Below are 17160 nucleotides of genomic sequence, written 5' to 3'. Positions count from 1 at the left end.
CATGTGTGTGCATGCACACACACACTCTCTCTCAATCTCTAAAATAAATAAATCTTAAAAGGAAATCAATCCTTTGAAAGGCACAGCTACCAGAAAAAAACGTGTTCAGCCAAGACAACAGAATAGAGAAGACACGAGCCCGGCCCACGGCAACTGGTTTGTAAGACGGACACCTTTTCATAAGCACTGAGAGCCTGGGGTCATTTGTTACTGCAACCAGAAGTGACTGATACTGATGCCGACTCGTATCAGAACAGCCGGCAGGTTTTACGCTGGAACGGGGGTGCAGGAAGCAGGGGCGCTGGGGAATAATGATGCAGGTTCTGGCTGCAGGATCTTCCACACACACTCCCATTCCGTGAACACATCCCACCTGTTGGTTGAGATCCCTCTGGGTTCTGACACAGACACACGACGTACATGTACACGTGCCCGCGTACGTGCTTTCCCGCGTAACTGTTTAAGAGTTCTAGCTAAATACTGTTCTTTTATGGACGTGGCTCCCAATCTCTTGATTGAAATCTCAATGAAAATTATTTTTTGGCAAAGACTACTAACCTGAAGTTTCTTTCACCTTAATTCATAACCGTTTTTCTGTCTCGTGTTCCGGCCTAGACCAGATACCATCTACTTTTCCACATCGCACTTGCAGAGTGAAAACTCTCAGGAACACAACACGTTCCACAGCAAAGGCCTACTCGAGGGCGCCCTGCCTTTCCCGCGGAGCTGGGGGTGACAGCACAAACCAGTACCTACGGGACCCCAGAGGCAGTGCGATCACTTCCTTAGTGACCCGTGTGGTCATCCATGAGGCTCAGAGGAGATGCAAATTTGATAGCATCAGGACACGGCTGCATGATTTCAAATATTTAGGATTCTTTAATTCTTTTTTTAAAATAAATTTTTAAAATATTTTTATTTATTTATTTATTCAAGAGAGAGAGAGAGAGAGAGGCAGAGAGAGAAGCAGGCTCCATGCAGGGAGCCTGATGTGGGACTCGATCCCGAGACTCCAGGATCATGCCGTGGGCTGAAGGTGGTGCTAAACCGCGGATCCATCCAGGGATCCCTGGATTCTTTAATTTCTTAAAAAAAAAAAAAAAAAAAAAAAAAGGCTACTGTACATTTGGGTAACTTTCACAGAATTATAAACCCCGGACTGTTCATCCAGGAACTCACCCGCCATGCCTCATCAGGCACCCCCAGGCCCGGTGGTTCTGAGGGAAGCACGTTCAAGGCCGGAGCTGACCAGAGGGGCGGTCGTGGGGGGCCCTCCCCACTCCCAAGCGAGCGGTTATGAAACGCCCAGTCGTTACAGTCCGTGGCCTCCCGAGAAGCTGACGCTCCCTGTCTTCCAGGCCCGAGGCCCAGAGTGGGCCGTCATCCGTAATCCTGCCCTGGTGTCACCGCGGCCAGCGGGCCTTACAGACTGCGGCCTCTGCGTTGTACAGAATGTCATGAGCCCTAGACCCTCGGCTTACACAACCAGGCTTCGGTGTGCAACCCGCTTTCCACCAGAGCCCCAGGCAGGAGAAGGCTGCGGATCTTAGGAACTACTTCTCCCGGGGCCGGCGAGGGACGTGGGCCCGTCCAAGCCCTGCACACTGGCTCTCTGGTCTGTCACCAGGCAAGCCCCCACCTCTCGCCTCCGAGATGCCGTGTACCAAAAACAGTCATGAAAATGTGGCTGACAGATGGGTTTACAAGCCCTCGGCCAGTCCCTTCCAATTACTCAGCTCCCTATTAATAGCACACAGGGATTAGCCAGCCACGGGGTTCACCATTGCAGAAGAGCGAGCTTCGGCTGCGGATGATGGATCTGCCAATGCACTCATCTGCCGGTTTCCAAGACTGCTGGCATTCATGATCCGAGCTCCTTCCTCCACCTAAGTTTATGTTAAATAAATATGTACACACAGTAGCGCATGCAACCTTCTCCTGGCAGTTCAGCAAACACCGGTAATGCCACGTTTGGGCTACTTCCCAGCTCCCCGATTTGGTCAATATTAAGCCACAAGATTGTTTTCTTTGTCACTGGAGTCATTCATTTCTGCCCCGAGTTTACTCAGCTGAAGTGGAAGGTCAATAAAAGTAACAACAACAACAACAACTGACGTTTCTGGGGGGCGAGGGATGTGCCCCGTTCCACGCGGAGCGCCGCCCCCGCCCGTGGTCACCGCCAACGGCAGCACCCCACCAGCGCGGGCTCCTCCTGGGAACCGTGGGCAGATTCACAGAGGTGCCTGCGACGCCCGCCACTCGACGGAGGGCTCTCGCCCGGTGTTTCGCCTTCATCACCCTGAGCACAGAAGCGCGGGACCCTGCCTTTCGGAGGAGGGGATGGACCGACCTGGGGTTTGATGCTACGCCTCCTCACAGGACCTCCTCGAGCCGCTGCCACCTGCTGCTGCTGCCCAATGGGAAACCGTTCCATGGAAGACACAAGGAAGCATCTTGGAGTTCACAGTCTAAACTTGATCGCGGAGCTTTGGCCAGGTTAGCCCTCCCTGGGCCAAATGCTAGGCTAGACAGGACGATCTGTACCCATTGTGCATGGCTTTAGAACAAAGAGGCAGCAAACATAACCAAAAAGGATGAGAAACCATGGGGCTTTTTATGGCATACTCTATTCTTGGCCCAACAATGATTTTAGGATGAGCGACTTTATTACGTCATCATAGAATCAGATCTAGAAAATCCAAAATGCCGTCCCGTGGGCAGACCCCTTTGGCAATATCCCCAACAGACGGGACCTAGCCTTGGTCTCCTTGCCCACGACTGACTCCCTTATGTGGTAAACAGGGGCATTGGCAGCTGGTCCACACTGGGAGGCTCTGGGGTGAGTGACTCGTCTCTGTGTTCACAGAAAACCATCTCCTGGACATTAGTCAGCCACTGGTCTCCATGACTGCCGGGCCAGAACGAGTCTCCTCCTCCAACCACCTGCATCCTCCAGACAGCTGGTCTCCCACCCCTGCTCACCCTTCTTCCCCACCTCTGGACCCTCTTGTTGGGATTACTCATATTGTGCAGTCACATAGTATTTTCCAGTCTCCCATTCAATTTCAGGTTTTAATGATGGGATTACACTTACCTGGGATTCTAAATTATGTCAAAGAGGCTTTCTGGGAATTATGATTTCTTAATTAACTCATCTTCTTAAACTCAGTAATACTCTTTATATTCATAAAATGAACTCGGAAGCAATGAGATGGCATTTAAAATCTGCAAGCAAGTAACTCTTTAAAGGTTGTGACTAATTCTGAGGGCTTTTCCCTTCAAACATCCTAAATTGGCTGCTCTAGATGGGGTACATCCTCTTGGGAATCCTTTCTAAAATCCCACAGTCTCTCGTACAGAGTTCAACATGACCCAGATTTTAGCTAGAACCCCAAATTCCACCTCTGCTGAGAGGACCTCGTTTAAGAATAATTATGTAAAATCTTTTCATCAAGTCTGTAACATATAACTAAGAAATATTTCAAAACCTACAGGGATCCCTGAGTGGCGCAGCGGTTTGGCGCCTGCCTTTGGCCCAGGGCACGATCCTGGAGACCCGGAATCAAATCCCACGTCGGGCTCCCGGTGCATGGAGCCTGCTTCTCCCTCTGCCTGTGTCTCTGCCTCTCTCTCTCTCCCTGTGTGACTATCATAAATAAACAAAAATTTTAAAAAACCTACAAAAAATAATCACACACACACACACACACATTACCAAAATTGCACAAATGAGGGCACACACCGTATCCGCTTCGGATCTTCAGGAACCATCACGTGTCGCAATGGAAACTCCCTTGGCTCACCCTCCTCCATCCTGGCCTTTTCCTGCATAGCAGAAACCACTACTTGGAAATGGTTTGTGTGCCTTCTCTCTTCATTCTCCTGCTTTCATTCCACACGGACACATAAACAAAATATCGTATCTGAGAATATTTTGAAACATCATCTAAATGGTACCATTTAGTAAGTATCACTCTGCAATTCTTGTATACTATTACGTTAGATGTTTATCCACGGGGATACGGATATATGGTTTATCACAGAATCACACTGTTGGAATATACCACAATTTTCATATTTATTCTCCCATTACTGGACATTTTGGTTTTCTTTCGTTTGCTTCGGGTTTTTTCCCCCCATTTTGAATAATACGGCAGTAAATATCCTTGTGTGTGTTCTCCTTGGGGACACGTTCAAGAATGTCTCCAGGGAATATACATAGAAACACCAAATTCACTTTAGGACTTCCATGTACATAAAATGAAGGATGAGACTTTCTCTTTGATTCTCAGTCTCCTGATGATGTTATCTTGGCCTTAAGGATGATGAAACGATGAAAAAATAAACACTTTCTGGAGAACCATTAGTATAATTAAAAAAAAATTCTCCCTTCAATTACAACTAAAACCTTTGCACTGAAAAAATCTTGAGAGGATTATTAAAAATTAATGGCAATGGTCAGTGAGTGCGGAGGGTCATGGATGACTCCCGAGAGAAGAGCAGATGAACCCAGGCCAAGAGGGAAGGCAAATCAAACAGTTAGAGCCCAGCCTGGGAGCCCAGCAGAGCCTGGCCAATCCTCTGGTTCTCATTCTTCTGGAGAGCATGTCTTCCAGAGAGAAAACACACCTTCCTCATTCTCCTGCTTCTCTTTTTGCTCAAGTCTTATTTACAACCATTCATTCTGCCAAGACAAAACGCCCTCCTTTGAGGTCCTAGATGCAGGAAAAGCATCCTTTTTTCTGGTTCTAAACCTCTGATTTTCTTATCTTCAACCTTACCCCAACATCCTTTCTTAAAATATCTTTTTAGAGAGTTTTGAAGCAAAGTGTGTAGAAAATCAAGGGTTGAACCACTGCTCTACAAAATGGCTGGTGTTTCTCAACTTGGTCAAACCAAAAAGGCAAACCTAGCCCTGTGGCTTTCTTGGGGACAGCTAGAGTTGATTCCAGCAATCAACTCTCTCCTTGTCCTGGCTTCTCTGCAAGCCCTATCACTCTCCCACCCAGCCCTACGACTGAAACCTCGCAAAAGCCCCCAAAGAGGAGTAGGAGTCCTTGGATATCTGCCCGGTTAATAACAAAACAGTAAAGGCCATTGTGAAATAACCAAACTAATTAGCCCCCTGCAGTTTGAGAAAACTAAAAACTCCAGGGCAGAAACTCACACATTTCAAAATTACCAGAGGAAGGAAGGAAGGAAGCGCCATTTCTATCTTCACAGCAGTGCAAATCATCAGTGCAGCATGGGTTTAGAGAATAAGAAAAAGCACATACAGAAAGGGAAAAATCACAGGTCAAAGAAATAGAAATATTAAAGATGACAGAGGTCACAGAACGGGATGTCAAACCTCCCAAACATGGAGCAAGGGCAATGTGGTGTGAAGGAGTGGGGGGCACCCTTAGGGGACAGACTCTGGACTCTTGAAACATGGGAGAAAATTCAAGGTTAGACCCAGGGGGTATCTGTACATTGTCATCATCACCATCATCTTCATCTTCATCACTAGCATCACTACCATCACCATCATCATCATCATCATCACTAGCATCATTACTATCACCATCTTCATCTTCATCACCACCATCATCACTACCATCATTATCACCAGTGTCATCATCATCACGATATTCATCTTCATCCTCACCATCTTCATTTTCATCACTGCCATCACCACCATCACCACTATCATCATCACCATCTTCATCACCACCATCAACATCATCACCATCACCACAATCACTAGCACCACCATCATTACCATCATCATTATCATCAACACCACCATCTTCATCACCATTTTCATCTTCATCACCACCATCACCAGCACCACCACCATCATCACCACCATCACCATCTTCGTCTTAATCACCGCCATCACCACTATCATCATTATCACCACCATCATCATTATCACCACCATCTTCATTATCGCCATCTTCATCATGACCATCACCATCAACACCTAACAAAGCACTCTGCCAGCCATATCAGGAGAACAACTCATCAGGCCCTGGCACCCCTGGGCAGTATCTGCCTGGACTACCCCCACTGCACAGTGAAGGCTCCGCCACTCAGAGAGCAACAGTGGCTCACCCGGAGCAAGAGGAGCTGAGCCGGGATTCTACCCCTCACCCATTTTCTCAAGCCTCACAGAGAGAAGGAGCCTGGCTATTTCCTATCAGCCTGACTGAGGCCAAAATCTCAGTACCGCCCAGACTACCTGTCCTCACTGCTCCACATGTGAGTGGATTCGCTTCTAAGGGGTGTTGTTGCCACAGAAGAGATGGGGAGGAAAGAGAGACCCCTCACCTATAAGGTCCCACAGTGAACACAGGGCAAACAGGCCCCAGGACCACAGAGTCAGCTGAGTGTCAGTGACGTGGACCCCCTGCCCTCTGCAGGAAGGACTGGAGATTCTAGCCCAATGACCTCCCTTGGTTTGGGTTAAAAAGAAGCTGGTCTCTGCATGTGCAGAATCCTGGGAGGCACTGGCCTCCTCCCCTCAAATACTTACTGAGGACCTACTGTGCACACAGGATTGCCACTGACCAAGGGAGACTAGAAGAGTCCCGTGAAAAGGCCTTTGTGGAAGGGGGCGAAGGCATAGAAGAAAGACCAGGTGCTGTGCTGGGGAACAGGTGCCAGGAGATAACAGGCCCCTGAGGAGAACTGGTGACACGCTTGGATTTAAGAACACCACCGCTGACGGTGGAGGAGGAAGCACACCTACTATGCGCTGGGCACAGTGCCCTGCTTTACACAGACATCATCACGCTGCATCCTCAAGCTAACCCTCGGGTGGGGTGGATCTGCTGTGATCCCTGCTGGGCAGATAAGAGAGGCGAGGCCCAGTGAGCTAACTGGTCCTCTGGACCTCACAGCCAGGAAGGGGGTCCATTTGGGTCTCATGGGATTCAGATAGGCAAGGATGGGGAAGGCACCCCAAAAAGGAGACGCTCCTGGCCGGGGAGACATCAGAGCAGCAACTTCTTCTAGGACAGCATCAGAACTGGGCCAGAGAAGGAGGAAAAGCCTGAGACCCTCATGGGCAGGCAGGAGCTAAGGGGCCACCGTGGCACAGAGGGATGGCGTTTCTGGTTTCATCAGCAGACTGACGAGGTAGGGGCCGCTTGTCAACAACAGACACTCGCATCTGGCTCAGCGACGCTAATCAAATTAGAGAAATAGAGACGAGTCACCAGCAGGTACAGACAGCAGCGGGCGACCAGCTTCTACCAAAGTCACCCTGTAAGTGCCCGCAACAGCCCAGACAGGGAGGCAGGAACCCCTTACACCTTGTTCCCAAATGCCGCCAGGAGGACACCGCGAACCTCTGGCTCCTGGGCCAGGACCAGGACGATGCTCAGGGGAGACCCCCGTGCGCTCCAGAAATCACACCTTGTGAATGGCAGAAAAGGTGCAATTAAAATTCCTAAATATCAAATCGATCTGTCTGGAATCTTAAAGAGCTTTTCAGGCGGCTTAGTCCTAAGTTTTTGAACAAAGTGAATATAATTACCTTCGATCTCCCTCAGACCAGATAGTGGCAACTGTATCTATTATGTGGACCACAGACAAGATCGCTGACGCGGCCCCACCCACGTTCCCAAACTGGTTGGGCCGTTAGGGAGAGAATCAATATAAATACGTTGACATTTGTCCACAGCCACGCAGCCTCTGCTCACCGTCTTTGCGAAGGTGCTCGTGATAAACAACAGACCCAACGGGAGAGGGAATTGTCAGATACGTTTTATCTCATTAGCTTCCTGTAGCAGCATTATCGCCGCCACCACGCTTATTAATAAGACGTGCAATGCCTCTTGCGTCTACTGAGAAGTCTTTGAGGCTTAATGGTGATTGAAGGCTCAGGCGGCTCCGGCACCTGCTTCGAGCAGGAAGGGCGGTCTGGGGGTCCATCCTCATTGTCCTTCTGGGAGTGTTTCCTGGGTACTGTACAGCCCTTCGCCGTGCACCTGGAAGGCATGTCTCCTTTCCACACCTCAAGGTAAATGCCCTGTGGGTGGCGTCCCCTTCATGATCATTTCAAGCTCCAGAGTCCCGGACAAGACGAGGTGGGGCAAGCCCAGGGAATCATGCTGCCACTCAAGGCCTATTCATCCAGCAAGGTCTGGGGGCCTGCTACGTGCCAGGCGCTGAGCACGGAGAAGCAAGCCCACAGGCCCACGGATGCCTCCCTGCTACAGAGCACCCCTTCTCAGGGAGGAAAACAGACAACAAACAAACATACCAACAAGAGGACGGTTTCAGAGGCTGGTGAGTGCTCCGCAGCCTCAGGAAGAACATCTGTGCAGGAGCAGAACAGGTGCAGGGGCTCAGACAACTGATACCGGAGAGGCGGCTTCTCAGCTGAGACCCAAGAGGCCATCAGCTCGGGGAGGTCAGTGGAAGGGCACGCGGGGGCCATGCAGAACCCCTGGGCATGGCAACTCACTGCACGGGCAAGGGGGCGGGGGAGCAGGGGTGAGACGGTGCACTTGAGGGGGCCTGCGGGCCCCGCTGCCGTGTGGTGGGAGCCGGGGGCCTGGCCACCAGGCCTTCTTCCTAATAGCTGAACCGAAATAGAACTTATATACCATAAAGCTCACCCTTTGAAAGCACACACCACCGGGGCACCCGGGTGCTGCAGTCACTTAAGCGTCTGATTCTTGATTTCGGCTCCGGCCATGATCTCAGGGTCGTGAGTTCAAACCCCTCATCAGGCTCTGAGCTTAGCGGAGTCTACTTAACACTCTCTCTCCTCCCTCTGCCCTTCCCTGCCACACATTCTCTCTTTCTCTAAGATAAATAAATAAATCTTAAGGAAGAAGTGTACGCTACAGTAGTTTTTAGGTCATTTACAGAGCTGTGCCACCATCATCACTACCTAATTCTGGAACATTCCACTGTCCCATTACAGTAGCTCCCCATCTCCCCACACCCCCTTGCTGGTCAGCACTGATCTATATTCTTTCTCTCTCTCTCTTTTTTTTTCCCTATCTTCTTTTTCTACAGACTCTCCTGTTTTGGACCTTTCATGGGAATGGGACCCTACATCATAGGCTACATAGGAACCCCACATCATGCCTATGAATGGCCTGACTTCACTGAGCATGTTTTCACACTTGACCCATGCTATGGTGCGTGTCAGGATTGACCCCTTTTTATGACCAAATGGTGTTCCCTTGTGTGGATTCATAGCATTTTGTCTACCTGTGCACCCGCTGACAGCATCTGGGTGGTTTCCTCCCATGATGTTATGAGCACCGTGTGCAAGTCTCCATGTTCACGGGGCTTCCTTGTCTTGGGTGCATACAGGGGTCGCAGGTGCCTCTTGATTTACCCTTAGGAAGCCCTGGAGCTCTGGCTGCTGGGTGGAGACTGGCTTCGGGTGGTGCATATGGGGCCAGACCCCTGCTCAGAGTCCTGCCTTTCAGTCTGGAAACAAAGGGCCAATGGTGTGACCCTCAAACACATTTTGGAAGTTTGTCATGGGGTGAGGCAAAGGGACAGCACCCGGGCAACCAGGTTCTTACGTGTGGGCTAGTGGGAGCCGGAGGCTGTGGGCCCACTGGGTCCCTAGCCCAGATCAGCAACTCTAGGGGAGATTAGGTGTGTGTGTGTGTGTCTGTGTGTGTGTCTGTGTGTACGTGCACACACAAGTACATGCATACACACAATTCACATGTGCACATGCATGCACATAGACACATGCACACACATGCACACACGAATACAGATATATACACATACACAGATGCACACACGGGTGCCTATCATACACACATGTACACAGATATGCACACACATACACATGTGCCCACACACACCCAGATCCATCCTTGATGAGTTCTAACCCAGAGGGTCTGTGAGGGTCCTGGAGTCCATGTTGTTGGCTTGTCAAGTGCAGCCCAGCATGGGAGCCATGTGCCATCCTGCGGGTGACAGGAGATGGTCTGGGGCTAGGGCATGCCCCCAGGCCCCCTTCTGTCCATGACGGGCCAGGTGAATGAGCTGTCGGGTCAGCCAAGCCTTGCCCTAAACAGCCCATGGCATATAGGACACGATGGCTGGACCTCAGGTGCAGAGCCAGGCTGGGGAGCTCAGGGGTGCTGCCAGGCAGGGAGGGCATAAAGACACGGTAGGGGCACCCCAGCAGAGAAGGGGGAACTGAGAGGCAGAGGGAAACGGAGCGCTCACCAGCCCCAAGGCTCTCAGAGGGAGGGTCGCACCTGCAGGCATCTGAGGCAGGTCCCCCTTGAGCCTGGCCCATCAGGTGCAGCAGCAGAGACAGCACCAACCTCGTGCACGGTCCTAAATGCTTCAGCACCAAGTTAAAAGGTACTAAAGCTGAAGAGGTGGGATTACGTCACTACTCTGATTTTGCCCAATGCAGCCAACGTAGTGTCACTGACACGTGTACTCTATACAGATGCAGTTAGCGGATGCTGTTCTCTCTCCTCACACGGAGCCCTGGGCACCAGGTGCCTTCCCCACCCACCGTGCAGTGTGCCCTGCACCTGCCCGCCGAGCTGCACCAGGCCCACATGCCACTCCCTCACCCGTGGGGCCCTGGGAGCCTGGACGTCACCCGCAGAGTAGGGACGGCCACTGTGCCTGTCATTCGGGTTGGCAAGTCTTGCCTAAGATGACATGTGACACAGCCAGGACTTGAAAAGCCCCGCTATGGAGCCAGATGAGTTTTTATCATGAACAGGACATGGTTTCAAGAAGTGGTAGCAGCAGGAGGGAGGCTGGGCCGGGCTGGCTGGAGAAAGGCTCAGATGGGCCCCTAGAAGGCACAGCCTGGAGGGCATCCTGGGGTCAGGCCTGCTGGGGGGCCCGGGGTGGGGGGTGTCCCTGGAACTCCTCTGCTTCCTCTGCCCCACCCTCCCTCTGTGCTCACCTGTGCCCTGAGCCGCAGCCCCACGCCCGAGCCAGGCTGCTCCTCCCCCTGGCCAAGCTGGGCAGCCCGTGTCCTCCAGTCGCGGAAGCTCTGTGGGCCCTGGGCCCGGGGCAGTGACGACCAGGCTGCCATCCGCCGCAGCAGCAGGCCCGCCTCCACCCACTCAATACCCAACACCACGTCCGTCCGCAGCTTCTGGGCTCTGGGAGCACCTGCAGGACAGAGCAGGCAAGGTGCCCGCCCCCGGCTCGGGCCATCCGGGGGAAGAGGACCCCGGGGAGGAAAGGGTAACCATAGCAACTGCTCTGGGGCCAAGGACAGGTGCCCTGCCTGCAGGTGCAAGGGTCTGGGGATCAGGAGGGGCTAGCGGGAGGGCCGATGGCTGTGGGCGGCATTCCAGGAGGAGGCAACAGAGGAACAGAGCAGGTTTGACGACAACAAAGGCAAGAACATTCTATCGGCGAGGGATGGGTGGGAGGCCTGCCTCCTTGAATTCCCCAAAACCCAAACAATTGGCCAAACAGCCCAAGCTCCCAGCAGGGCACCCCCGCCCCGAGCTGGGCTGAGTGAACCCAAGCCCCATTTGGTTGGGCAGCAGGAGGGCTGAGCAGGGGTCAGGCTCACCCATCACCCCCGCTGTCCTCACCGAGCTGGATGCCCCCGCCACCCGGTCACCTCACACGGCCCCCGTCGCCGAGGGTCCACAGGCCTTGGGGCAGTGTGAGCTCAATGGTGGCACCGGAGCCGCTCGGAGGGCATTGTCACAGCAGGCCGCGCACACGGCACAGACTTTAATTCTGAGCCACTCTGGTGCTGGGGCAATAAACTCTACATTATTACACACTTCGCCTCGAGTGTCGACCTGGGGCTTTGGCAGACGTGCCAGGCGTCTGGAATCACGGAAGGCGGCCCCGCGTCCCCGTCCTGCCGCCACCGGCACGGGGCTGCACACGCGGCCACCTGCACGAGCCGCTTCTCAGGCGTCGCACCCCGTCCGTCTCCCGTCGCCAGGCGAGGGGGCCCGGCCTGCTTGGTCCACCGCCCGAGTGGTGCACAGGCCACGGCCGGGGGTTCATGACGCGGGTCCCGGAGCACGCGGTCCCGACAGCCACACGCCTGCAGCGTCCCCCCCGAGGGACCACAGCTCACACTGTGTGGCGGTCACAGCTGCTCTTGTTTCTTCTCTTTATCAGAGCTGCTGAAATGCCCCTAAAAATTAACCCCTGCTCTGAAGAGGCCACCCGGCAGGCCCCCCCGCTCCCGCCCCCGGCGGGCTCCCGAGGACGGCACCGCCCTTTCCACATACAGGTCTGGCCGGTTCCAAAAATAAAGACTCCCTGGCGCGGAGAGAGAGGCTGAGGCTTTGTTTCAGGGTGAGGCCGGGCCGGCGGTCGCAGGACGGCAGGGGCCTCAGATCTGTGGCGAGGAGCGCGGAGATCACAGGCCTGTCTCCAAACAGCTGGGTGTCTGAGCCACAGGGTGGGGCCCGGGAGGGTGGGGCCGCCGGGCGGAGGGGCAGCGACCCCCCCCCAAGGCGGCACACGTCTCGCCGCAAGATGCACGAGTGGCCAGCGAGCCAAGAGCAAGGCTGCCCCATGGCTTGGGGAGGGGACGGTGGCCCGGCTGACCCCACGCGGGTGGTCTGGGTGCTCTGCACTCTCCCCCTGCCCAGGCAGGGGCGGAAGCACCCGGGTCAGGAACCCTGCCGGGCGGGCCAGCATCGCAGGAGGGTTTTGGATTCTTTACAGAAGAACCCACAGCTGGACCCTGCGCCTCTGATCCCACAGGCACATGGAAACCCCCTGCCGCCCTGGAACTGTGGGGCCTTCCTCTAGCACCTCCCTACGTCAGGCCTGCCCGCCCCAGACCTGGCTGCAGGGAAGCCCCAAGACGCGCCGACGTTCCCGCAGGCTCTGCCGCGATCGGAAGGTCACGGAGACGGCCCCGCGGGACGGTGGGTGGCCGGAAGGCTCTCGCCCCTGTTATTACACAGATGGCGTAACGTGGGTGTCTATGTTCCCATCGGGGACCCGCCCGTGCCCACCGGTCAGGAGCACTCGGGGCCACCCTGTGCCTGGCCCTGGTGTTGGCGCCGCCAATCCGCGGCAGGAACGCGGACAGACCATAGCACCACCCCACGCGGGGCTCACAGTCTCGCCTCTCTTGGAAGAGTTTTTTCACGCCCTGGACAAATGCTCACCCGTGGTCCCAGAGCCGGGCACGGCTCGGCGCCAAGGACGACAGCCCGGGCTCTCGGGCCAGGGGGACGAGAGAGATTAATTAAGCCCGACGGTTCCACGCAGGGGCGTGTACTGTGAAAAAAATAAAAACAGGTGGACAGAGGACGAACCCCTGGTCTCATGTGGGGTGAGGCGTGGGCTGAGACACGAACGCCCAGGGCCAGCTGCGGCCAGGGTTGCGGAGAACATTCCAGTTCCTGGGGACAAGCTGGACAAGTGTGAGGAATTGACAGGACCAGGTGGCCGGCACACAGGGACGCGGGGGCAGCCTGCCAGGGCCAGGCCAGACGGTGAACGTGCGCCCGCGTTGGCCGAGCAGAGCAGCAGGTGATGCCCCCTGGACGTCTGCAGGCAATGGACTGGGGGGGGGGCAGGAGGGATGTGCTGAGGGGCATGTGGCCGCCCCAGGGGAGGGGGAGACAAAGAGGAGGTCAGTCCTGGAGGTGGTGTGGAAGCAGCCACGGCAGGTGCACCCCGACGAACCCCGAGCCCTCCCCACGGCCCCTCTGGCAGAGACTCTCCCACCACGAGGGTCGGGAGGGTGAACCACGTGACGCTTTCCATGCCCACGGGCAACATCCACCAAGACGGAGAGCACACCCTTGGAGCCAGCCATTCCGATTCTGCGACTTGACAGGGTCATTTCCTCCAGGAAACTAATAACAACAAGCCCCGCTCCGGTGGGAGCCGCTGGGGCCAGATACAGAGCTCGATGGAGCAGGAGCTACTGAAGAGAGCAGGGCACAAGCCTATGAACGGCCGTGGAACACTGATCAATAACTGATCCCTGATCTTTTTTTAATATTTTACTTATTTATTCATGAGAGACACAGAGAGAGAGAGAGAGAGGCAGAGACACAGGCAGAGGGAGAAGCAGCTCCCTGCGGGGACCCCGATGCGGGACTCGATCCAGGGACCCCAGGGTCACGCCCTGAGCTAAGGGGAGATGCTCAACCCCTGAGCCACCCAGGTGCCCCCTGATCAATAACTAATCTTAAGTGAAAAAAAGCAAATTCACAAGGCGTTGCACGTGGTGACCACGATTGTGGGGCGTGTTTGTGTCACGCACACGCGGTTGTCCAAGCAGCGCCACAGGCCCGCAGCCCAACCCCCGGGCCCCACCCCCGGCAGCAGGTGCCACTGCCCAGGGGCAGGCAGGCGGGGCTGCGCCATCGGTGCTTTTTCTGACGGGACCTGCCCCTGCAGCCCGGAGCTCATTCAGCCGAAGCTCAGGCTGCTCTGACCGTCCAGGGTGTGTGCGATGTGAGTGGACGACGTCCAGCAGGTGAGCGCACCCCCACCTTCCGATGCCTTCGGAGGAGCCAGCACTGAGAGTGGGTGTAGGAGAGAGAGGGGTCCTCCCGTCTCATCGCCGCCTCACTGCCACCTACGCCCAGTCCTAGGGCCCAGGAGCCGTGCACGCACCAGGGACCAGGCGTCCGCCCACCCCCGAGCTCTGGGCCACCCACCGACACGCTGTGACACGCACGGACACAGCGTGAATCCGAACGCTCCAGGCACGCGACTGTTACTGTCACTTACAAAGCGTAAGGGGAACTCTCATCATCGCTGGCACCTAAGAGAAAAGGCCGCCTTCCTCCTCCAGCAAACTGTCGCTTAAATTAGCGATTTTATTTATTTATTTATTTATTTATTTATTTATTTATTTATTTATTTATTTATTTAATTTATATTTTCTTTCCTGTTGTTTAATAAATTTTTTATGAATTTATTTTTTATTGGTGTTCAATTTGCCAACATATAGAATAACACCCAGTGCTCATCCCGTCAAGTGCCCCCCCCGTGCCCGTCACCCAGTCACCCCCACCCCCTGCCCACCTCCCCGTCCACCACCCCTAGCGATTTTATTTAAACGCATCTGAAGGCCACCGTCAATATCCCACAAGAAGAGGTAAAAACCCCCGTCCCGCCCTGCTCCCCACGCCCACGCCGCGTGGGAATGTCAGCTTCTCCTTACCCGCCTCTAAAAACGTTCTGTGACTATTTACCTAAGCGCAGATGTTATCGAACGCAGAGTCCCCAGCACACACGCTACCTGGTGAATTTGCTTTTTCACGTAAGATCAACTATTAGAATTCCATGGCCGCTCACGGAATCGGACCTCAGCCCTTACGACGGCTGCCTGGTTTCCTGCTCGGTGTTGGCTGAGGCCGACAATCTGGCCAGTGTAGACCGGTTCCCAGTAGAGACGACTCTTCAGACCCCGGAGCACGCTACGGACTCCGTTTCTGCAGGTGGGACGGCTGGGTCAAGGGGCGCGTCCACTCCATCGTACCGGGTGCTGTCAAAAAACCCTCCAAATGCTGACTATCAATCCCCCAGCAGCGGCCTGCACGAGGCCCGAAGCCGCCACCCCTGCTAGCCCCGGGCGCCACCGTTCCATCCCTGCCAACCTAATCAGTGAGGAGGTGGCCACGGTTTCCGTGCCGCACGGCCGTGAACCTGAGCACCTTCTGAAAGTCCTTTCCCGTGAACTGGGCGTTCACATAACCTGGCCATGGCTTCTTCAACTCCCCACCTATCAGCACCAGTATGAGCCCCCGGTCACCTCTCATTGAGTTTTAAAAGCTCTTTACTTATTAAAAGAACTGTCAGGGTATCCCTGGGTGGCTCAGCGGTTTGCACCTGCTTTTGGCCCAGGGCGCGATCCTGGAGTCCCGGGATCAAGTCCCGCGTCGGGCTCCCTGCATGGAGCCTGCTTCTCCCTCTGCCTGTGTCTCTGCCTCTCTCTCTCTCTCTCTCTCATAAATAAATAAATAAATAAATAAATAAATAAATAAATAAATAAATAAGTAAATAAATAAATCTTTTAAAAAAATAAAAAAAAATAAAAGAACCGTCAGATATGGTAAAGACTTGTTTTCCCTGGGTGTCCGTTCTTTTCTGTAAAATTTAAACGATACGCTCTCGACAGTCAGGAACTTTAATTGTTACACAATCAAACATAACTGTCTGTTCTCACATGGCTCCTGGGCACATGAATTTTTCAGATAAAATATGAGGTTTGCAGTGGACCACGGCAGGCGGCACCCACAGGGCCCCAGCCCCCTCCCCGCCCCGCTCCCCGTTTCCTCTCTCTGCCGCAGGACCCCTCAGGGGGAGAGGAGGAGCAGGACAGCCCATTCTCGCCCGGGGGAGGCCAATCCTAAGCCTTCCAGCCAGTAAAACTGTGCCCGACAAACCAGTTGTCGGGAAATGACACACAGGGAGGCGACCCAGGACTGGCTCTGCCGTGTTTCCCAGGCCCTCCACGGCTGGCCGCGGCCCAGGCCTCCAGATGCTCCCGGATGACCGAGACGAAAAGTCCTAAGAAGCAACATGTCATGCGTGGAGCGGGGCTTTCTCGCCACTGAAAACCAAATAGTTTTCCTCCCACGACATGAAAAGCCGCTTTTTTTTTTTTTTTTTTTTTTTTTTTTTTGCTGCCAGGTTCACGTGACCTAATACAGAAAAGCCTCTGTCCTGTGGAATCTCACCCCGAAATGCTCCCGGGAAGCACGTGTGCCCCGCGCCGTGTGCAGCCGCACCGGGTCTGCAGCCCGTCCCCCGCAGGCGGTCCCGGCACCTTCCGGAATATGAGCCTTCTGGACCCAGCAGACGTGTTTCATAGACAGTGCGATTCTAACCCTAATTATATTCCCTCATACGGAATCTCAGGAAGACGGTCATCTCCTTGACATATTGTGACACGCCCGTCGTGCCCCCACCCGTCCCAACCGGGCCAGACAACAAATGTGCTTGCATTTCCTCGGGGTTCTCAAACCACACGGCACGTTGGAGAGATAATTGTGTATTTCACAAGAATAATCCTTTTTTTTCCCCCCGCAGCCAGCTTCCTGTTATGCATGCAGTTTTGTACAAGTGAGCCAATATAGTTCAAAACATGTCACTCATTCATTTCTTCCTTCGATATATATTCATGGAAACCTTCCACGCGCTCAACTTTGGGCGAAGCCCTTCCTAAAACAAGTCACTTAAGTGAGGAGTCTGGAA

The 17160-nt window shown here is 54.1% G+C and overlaps 1 protein-coding gene across 2 annotated transcripts in view; it reads right to left on the bottom strand.

Annotated features, from left to right (window-relative positions):
- The window catches only part of CDH4 (cadherin 4), a 508943-nt gene that overhangs the window by 446217 nt on the left and 45566 nt on the right, over positions 1-17160 (bottom strand). The gene's annotated exons all lie outside the window — the stretch shown is intronic.

Source organism: Canis aureus, chromosome 26 (genome assembly GCF_053574225.1).
Source record: "Canis aureus isolate CA01 chromosome 26, VMU_Caureus_v.1.0, whole genome shotgun sequence".
NCBI classification, from domain to species: domain Eukaryota; kingdom Metazoa; phylum Chordata; class Mammalia; order Carnivora; family Canidae; genus Canis; species Canis aureus.
The sequence above is the reverse complement of the archived record's forward strand: the minus strand, read 5'-3'. Positions and strand labels throughout refer to the sequence as shown.